We start from the raw sequence: 9,251 nt of genomic DNA, 5'->3' as shown, positions 1-9,251 counted from the left end.
TAACGTTGCCTGCATCAAAAATTAACATTTCGACAATATAGTGAAACAATAAGACAATAAAGTATTATCTACGGTACGTTTTTTTAAATATAGGAGTAGCAGACGAGCATACAGTCCACCTGATGGGTGGAAATAGGTGTGGCCGCCGGAGTCGAACCACAAAGGGTTCTACCACCTTCAAAGATATAATTATACTTTTTATCTGTCTGTCTGTTTGTTCTGACTGATCTCTAAAACGGTTGAATCGATTGCAACGAGACTTTCATTGGCAGGTAATTATTGTTATTGGTAGTAACTTAGGCTACTTTTATTTTTGAATAAACATTAGCGTCCCGGGTAAAACATATTTTACAGGCGAGTGAAACCATGGGATACTATTCGTTTATAATAAACTAGCTGTGCCCCGCGGTTTCACCCGCGTTAAAAAGAAATAACACGGGTGAAACCGCGGGGCACAGCTAGTTCTAAAATATAAGTCGCCTAAGTTACACCTTATTACACCAGCTACCTGCCAATAAAAGTACCTTCAAAGTCGGTTCAGCCATTTCAGAAATTAGCCAGAACAAACAGACAGACAGGCAATAATTTCAAAAAAAAATTATTTTGATGTATGTACCGTATGTATATTCACATGCATGTAGTAAAAAGCGGTTATTTCAATATTAAAAACAGACACTCTAGTTTTATTTATATGTATAGATATATCAAATATAATGTTAGGCGAGAAATACGATCGGTCATCGGTTATTACTGAATATCCGTATGATCAAGGGTCTTAGGAGAAGCGTGGAGGATTAACAGCTTCTTGTATCTACGGAGAAAATCTTTACTTTATGTTAGATTATTAGAGGATGGTAGAATATTTAGTAAAACTAGCTGACCCTGCAAATGTTGTGTTGCCATATAAATAAAAAAATGTTAAGGGTGAACAATCCTTATCACTTAGGGGTATGAAAAATAGGTAGTAGCCGATTCTCAGACCTACTGAATATGCATATTTATTTTGGTGAAAATCGGTAAAACCGTTTCGGAGGAGTACGGAAACTAACATTGTGACACGAGAATTTTATATAAAAGATAGAATAACGGTTAACCTTCTCAAATATTAACATCTTAGTGTTATCACATAAGTTACAAAATGATTATCACATACTGTGCCGCAGATTTAAAAAAAAATATTAGAAAATATTTTAACGGCAAATAAAAGTGAAACACGGGCGAATAACTGATAAGTAAATCGAACTATAATGCACTTTTAAATTTCCTACGATAATGAGACTGGTGGAATATAGTCTACCATCCTTAATTTGATATGTAGGGACTTTCGTCCATGCGACTGAAAAGAACTTCTTTTGGGATTGAAGCATCGAACGAGCATGCAGACCTCCTGATGATAAGTGGTAGCTGCCGTGAATATAGTTGCAGGTACTATCAACTGGAAAAAGGATTGCAATATTATTTCGCATAGAAATAAAAATGTAGGTAAATGACAATTGTAGTTTTATTGGCTTAATTTATTTGTGTATGTATTTATTGTACTACCATCTTGCACCAACAATGTAAGACAACGTAGACTGACAATCTTTTTCATTATAAGGAAAGCTCTATACCAAATAGTGAACCCGTAATGGTATAAAATGAAACTAATGGAAAAACTTTAGGTGGTATACTCTTAGTACCGTTACATTTCCGCCCGCCCACATAATTTAATTTTTAACGGTCGATAGTATTTTAAAATGTCATATTTTACATTATAGTTCGCTTTGAGTACACTCTTTGAGCTCTCAAGACTTAATGGACGGATATTAACTTATATGTAGTTCGTAACAATGTTACTCGTATTTTTAAAGGCAAATAGGTTACGCAAGGCACTTACTACATTCTTGTTAAATCTTTCTAACTAAAGAAGTTATGATCTTTATAAAATTGTTAAATATACATAAACCTTGTAAAGGTTAAGTGACTGTCCTATAAATATACTCAAGTGATACAGTTAATACAAATAAGCTTAACCTTTAACAGAGGCTTTAATGGAGAGGAGAAACCTTCTTGCGAATTTTAAAAACTATTCAGTGGTTTTTTAGACAAGTGCTTAATAAAAAAGAAACAATTTTGGAGTTGGTTATTTTACATAGGCATTAAACTGATACGGAAAATATTATAAAGATATTCATAGAATATTGGCATCCATGAAATATTTTATTAAATCAAATAACTTACTCAAAAATCTTGTTTTCTAATTAAATTCAATTAAGAGTATTATGTCGCAAGTCGTTCTTGCAAAACTCACTTTTATTCTACGAAGAACATGATAAAAAGAGCTATACTGAAACCAGACATGTAAGCAAATATAAGAATTATTTCAAAACAATAAAGAATAAAATCGTATGCTAATTTCTTGACATCTTTGATCTTGTCTCGCGGATATGCAACTTCGATATACATTTTTAATAAAATCGATTAACATTGACCTGGCTTATAAGTTCTTTGTGAGGTCAGGTGTCTTATAATTAAAGTTAATACTTTTTTATCACTTAATGTTAGATGCAAAAGATCATGCAGTCGACCTGATAGTAAGTAGCTACTGCCGTCCATGAATATCTATAATCAACTCCAGATAAAATTCGATTCTAATGAGATCGACCTCAGATGCGTTGCTATCCCCAAGGACTAAGTTGGAATAACTCTGATAAGTAGGTATGTTTTACCACGTGGACAGCGTCGCGCCAAAAACGTTTGTCTATGATATGAAAATGACTGTAACTCGTAATAATTACAATAAAAGTTTACTCTTTTGATCACTTACTTGACTTCGACCTTTTTGTTCAAAAGGACTTCAAAGTTAATTGATTTCCTCGTTAATCAAGGCAATGCCGCCCTTTACAAGATGAACCTTGATGTTGTAGCAGGTACTGAAGTACGCACTGAATTAATTGTTTTGAAACGATCCGTCACGTACCGGTTTCCGGGAGAGATCCGGGTTCGATCCACACACAGGAAACCTCTTAAAAGGTGAATTTTATTTCATGGTGATCTGAAATATAATTGAGAATTACAATGTAGTATCCTTCTTCCCACTCGTCGGCATCGCGATTGTTTAGCCTTTTAAAAACAAAAAAGTTTTAAGACCTCTGACACTGCGTATGACAGTGACACTATATTGACAGCTACCTCACTTCTTTTTCGCGCTTCCAAGGCATCGTGATATTATTTTTTCAAAGTTTTGTTAAACGTGTATAGTGAAGCAAAACTAGTGAAAAAATGGAAACTAGGAATGAAGAATCACGTCCGCGTAGTTGTGGTCGCAGTAGCAAGAATTTACGAAGCAATTCTTCGGATTGGATCACCGGTTCATAGGTTATGTACAAATCACTTACCAGGTATGTAAGAAAACAATGTATTCATTTTTTACAGTTATGTGTGCACAACTATAAAAATGCCTAAATAACTAACATATGCTTAGAAAGAAACTATATTGTTTGAAAAACTTTCTCGTATCTACAACTTCAAAACTATTGACGCACGCCAATCTCGCTCTTGCACGTTACAGACACCAAACGGTGCTCATATTCGCCATTAACCGTAAGATGCTTTCATTTTTATGCATATAATTTAGCAATTAATGGTCCAAATATAAAATGCACCCGAGCCACGAGTACCACCCACCCGAGTACGAGATACTCGTGGCGTCGCTTTGTCGACACTAAATGGTTCCCATGTTCACCATTAAGCACGAGATGCTGGCCCTAACATTTATATGTGACAAATGTTCGAATATTCAAAGAGTCACAACCGTCGAGTACGAGATACTCCTAGTTTTACTTTGTTGACACTAAACGGTTCACTCATTCGCCATTGAGTACGAGATACTCGCGGTAACATTTCTATGTGGCAAGTGGTCGAATATACAAAGCATCAGAACCGTCGAGTACGAGATACTCCAAGTGTTACTTTGTTGACACTAAACGTTTTACTCATTCGCCATTGAGTACGAGATACTCGCGCTAACATTTCTATGTGGCAAGTGGTCGAATATACAAAGCATCAGAACCGTCGAGTACGAGATACTCCAAGTGTTACTTTGTTGACACTAAACGTTTCACTCATTCGCCATTGAGTACGAGATACCTGCGCTAACATTTATATGTGGCAAATGGCTTGAATGCTTCCATCACTAGCTATTGCACTAACAATACACAGTATAAAGCATGAATGATTTATAAGCACCAAGCTAGAGCTGCTACAACACAAGGTTATGCCAACCCTGTTATACAAACTCTGACAAAATAATTTTCAGAACTAGCTATAATTTCAGGAATCATTCATGGAGTTATTGCAAATAGCAAAACATATTTGTAACTATATGACAAAACAGTGTCCTAACAGAAATGGAAAATATTATGTCAACATACCGGGACAACGAGTGAATACAATAATATCATCAGAGTTCTCTAAAATTGGGAGGTATGTGTGAAGCAACTGGATGAATGACATATTCCAATGAGAACTGAGGAAATCAACCTGGTACATTTTGATGCTCTTCTCAGAATAACACTTTAACTAGTGCTTCCTATAAAGGTCATAATAGGTCATTTATGCTCCACCACAATACACACGATAAAAATATATGTAATACATGGTGGAGAACAGAAAATAGGAATCATCACATTGCTGGTGCGCTAACCCAAAACAAATATAACCCCGTGCATATAAGAATCTTATCAGGATTCACTGCACAGCATGATGCTCATGAGCTCATGTAACGGAATCATACTGAAGACATTGAAACTCACTTAGCTGCATTACAAATGATAGAAGACTAGCTATCTTATCAGAAAACAATGTCTAAAATAGACATTTGTGACATAAATGTTTTATGCAGCACCCCGTTGCCAATTCTAAATTGGTTGAGATTGGTAGTTCCACACAAATCAATTGTGTTATATGATATTAAAATTTAATACATGGCGTCAAGATAAAAATCTTACAACATTGATGACAAAATTATTTTTGTATACTAGTTAATCCAATGCTCGATCTCAAATGGTAATAGATGTGCTCTTCACATTATCACATACACACTGGTGTATATACATGACAACTGTTTCATGTTAACCTGATATAGAACAGAAGGCATGTTCTCTCAAAAGAACCACCTCAGGAGGACAATGATTAAGCAAACAAGACTCCGGCTTATTGATACTGACACATATCTGTCCAATATATTTTTAGTCACATGAAGAAAGAATACTATAAGTATCCCATATATTGGATCCAGCGTCTGAAGTCCTAGCTTTGATAGTAGCATTCTGTGTTAATACCTCAACACAATCGAGCAGAGTTCATTGATTTGTTATGGATACTCTATAGTTCCTACTCAATTTCAGCTGTTTTATAAGCAAATAACAGGTACCTATACATGGCTCAAAGTAAACAATATTACATGGGTTATATTGTAGTACCTCTTACTCACATATATACAAATTATGTATAATAAAAGTTAATCAGTTACCAGCTATATAAAGCTGTTTGATTTGATATATTTTGGGCTAGGTATATATGAATATCCTAACATCCAGATTAGGTGTATTTCAAGATATTGCGGATTTCAGGAAATACTCGTATTATTAAGGTATAACTTTAAGGAGATTTGTATCAAGGAGTACAATCAGAACTATAATGCACCACTTAACTACTGGTACAGAGTACCTACTTAAAGTCATTGAGCTTACATAATATATATAACTCTATTATATATAGATGTAACTTGAATTGAAGTTTTTAAATTATCTATTTAATACACTGGTTTACAGTGATAAAATCAATCCAGAAGTCTGGAGTTGTCTTTGGACACAAATACCTTTATGATTTATTCTAAGGCCAGGTACTATAACAATACCTGCAATACTATAACAATACAAATGTGCTAAATAATAAATGTCCATACTTGTAAATAATTCAAAAACCTTGTTTAGTATTACTTATTTATGTGGCATATGTGACATAAATGCAAATATGTGAATGTCAAGAGTGAACTTTATGTACAAATGTGAGAATTTATACAAAATTAACATTTTGGATTTCATTACACTTATCTTTCAGTGACTCAATAGGAATAAATACAGTAATAATTAAAGGTTTGGAAGTTCAGTCCACAAACATATGGTTAATTATTAAATATCTGCACATATTTTTCACTTTTACTGTACATAACTGCTTAAAATATGAGGTTGATCATCATGAAAAAATTGACTAAAGATTGGTAGTACCTATGTAATGTTTTACAACAGAAGCCTGGTACTCCCAACATTACAAAATGCAATCAAATAATAATATATTATTTATATAGTTGCTTAAACATTTCCTTTAGCAACACCGGGTTTACTATATAGAAACATGCATCATACATTTATACACCAGTCATCAGGTCAACAAATAACATAGCAGCCCATTAACCCTGGAATAAAGACAAGCATAATATGAGAATTGCTATTGCACTTAAGTCTTTATAATGTCTATGTTAGTTACACTAAAACTGAAATTGTTATCATTTCATAATGAAATTTAATAATGTCCACCATGGTAATATGTGACACATTAATGATATAAAAGTAATAACAATATTATTATATCATGTGAATGGCCAGCCATTAATATGATATCTTCTTTGGGTCTTTTATTCCTAGTGTGTATACCTAGATGCTCTTATAAAACATAAAACAAAGAAAGTAAGCTGCATGTCCAATCAATTCTCAAATGTAAATCTAGCATCCCTAGAATTAATAGGAATTCCTTAGGGGTATGTGTGATGAACGTTAGTATATAGGACTCTAACATTACTATATAGGACACACATGGCAGACATCTTACCTGGAACAAAGAAAACTATATTATATATATAAATAATTATTATATATAGAAGATTTATCTAATTTCCTTTTCTTAAAGAATTAGGATGGAGAAAAATGTGGGTAATAACTTTATAATTTATCACTGACAGAGCTGTAACTAGAACCTGTTGTGTTAGTAATCATTACAGGCTAAGTAAGCCAGAACCCCATGGAAATTATAAAATATTTGACTTATTAAAACTGAATTAATCCTGGAAATGCTCAGCACAAATACTTTTGAGTAAAGATAAGCTTTTCTGGTCTAGTCATGAATGGGGTTTGAAATAATCATATACATAAATACTGTTATGAAAACTGATATCAACTTATACATACACATAACTGATAGTTACACACATTTTTAGGAAAAGATGTTAGATCGAAAGTCAGATTGGATTTCAAAACGCATCATAAGCTTTCCAACCAACCATATAGATATGTAACTTTACAGGGGGCATGCATAAGCATGGTACAGCAAAAAGTATAAGTTACTTTTGCAAATCCGATACATACCTACAAAAACAGGAAGTCATATAAAACTAAAATGTTTCATTGATCTAAGAATGATCATGTCCCTCTTGAACATGCACACTAATATAAAGAAACAAAGTAGGTATAACACCCAATATTATACCGGATATACCTACAACATAAAATATAAATTTATCTCACATGGGGCATACATCATCCCAAGATCAAATCAAATACCCAATAATAATTTGTCAATAAATAATGGTATTAATTCCTAAATATTCAACATGGGATGGCTTCCTATTTTAATAATATTGGAATACATACATTGTACCTACTGGTTCATATAAGTATAGTATTATATAAAAGTACATTATTATGTAATGCACATCACATATGAAACATATTTATACATATATTGCTACATAGCAAAGGAAATAGTATTATTTGTGTCAATAAAATTGACCAAGTAATTAATTCTACACATAATTATGACATACTATAGAGGGTAGAAAACATATTTTCGACCTTGTATGTATTTATTTTTTGCAAGGTGCAAAAGCTTGAATTGAATAATCATTAATACTGACTAAATTGCAATATTACTATTATTATTATTGTTGGCCAATTTTAGTAATAATATATTTAGAGAAAAATATTGCATTATTATTGAACTGAATATTATTTCATCTAATTCAGAGGGAATCTCACTTAGTACTATGTGTTTCAGAACATTTCATCCATATTATACAGTAAGAGTAAATATTCAGTTAGCAATCCTAATAATTATGTATATTTTATAATTATACCTAATTAAGAGAAAAAAATCTTATTAATATGATATTTTCATGTTGTATTTTTATATATATTTTATATATATATTTTATTATTGAGAATAAATCTCACTAAGCACTATGGATTTCACAACATCTCATCCATATGATGCAGAACGAATAAATATTCAGCAATGTAATTAAATCCATATAATAATATATATGTATGGTAATAAATCTTTAATTTAATTACATGTTCCATTGTTGCAGTTGTCTCTAAACATCTACATTGTAATTCTCAATTATATTTCAGATCACCATGAAATAAAATTGAAAATTAGACGAGCTTACCTGTAAGCGAAGTCTGATTATAATTTTATGAATGGTGATCTGAAATATAATTACCCACCCTCCCAAAATCAAAACCCATACTGCAACAATAAGAACAAAAGAGTCTCCTAGATATAGACAGCATGCATATTATCAAGGAGACTAAGTTGGAAATGATAGACTCTAAATTAAGTGAGGTAGCTGTCAATATAGTGTCACTGTCATACGCAGTGTCAGAGGTCTTAAAACTTTTTTGTTTTTAAAAGGCTAAACAATCGCGATGCCGACGAGTGGGAAGAAGGATACTACATTGTAATTCTCAATTATATTTCAGATCACCATTCATAAAATTATAATCAGACTTCGCTTACAGGTAAGCTCGTCTAATTTTCAATTTTTAATCCTGTACTAGGTATGGGCTTTTATGTACTTTTTCTTGTGTGTTTATGTGTCAACATACTCGTAGGTAATAAATAAATTATTTTTTTGTTTTGTGTGTGGGTTTTGTGTCTGTGTGTGTGTCGTCATAGGAAATACTTGTGTGGGACTAGGGTTGTTGCGAATATCAGCATCAGAATCAGCATCCGCTGATTATCAGCTTTCTTTTACATATCAGCATCAGCATCCGCATCCGCAACAAAAGATGCTGATATTTAATGCTGATATTGAAATTGTAACGTGTTCGTTGAAGGCGGGACCGAGTTTAAATCACGTGGAGTTTTAGCCAATCACAGAAGTTTATAAACACAAGTTGTCATCAAACAATCATTCGATTGTATTGACAACG

General features: G+C 32.7%; 1 long non-coding RNA gene across 1 annotated transcript; it reads right to left on the bottom strand.

Moving 5' to 3' along the window:
* Positions 1 to 5,981: 5,981 nt before the first annotated feature.
* On the bottom strand, positions 5,982 to 8,023 carry LOC140750149 (uncharacterized). The gene is made up of 2 exons (XR_012103172.1): positions 7,404 to 8,023; positions 5,982 to 6,870 (listed from the first exon to the last, which is right to left on the bottom strand). It is a non-coding gene; the product is annotated as an uncharacterized LOC140750149 (long non-coding RNA).
* Between the last annotated feature and the right edge of the window lie 1,228 nt (positions 8,024 to 9,251).

This window comes from Epargyreus clarus, unplaced genomic scaffold (assembly GCF_041222505.1).
Source record: "Epargyreus clarus isolate Ecla_fem2 unplaced genomic scaffold, WU_Ecla_fem_2.2 ptg000019l, whole genome shotgun sequence".
NCBI lineage: Eukaryota > Metazoa > Arthropoda > Insecta > Lepidoptera > Hesperiidae > Epargyreus > Epargyreus clarus.
This window is presented reverse-complemented; position numbering and strand designations above follow the sequence as displayed.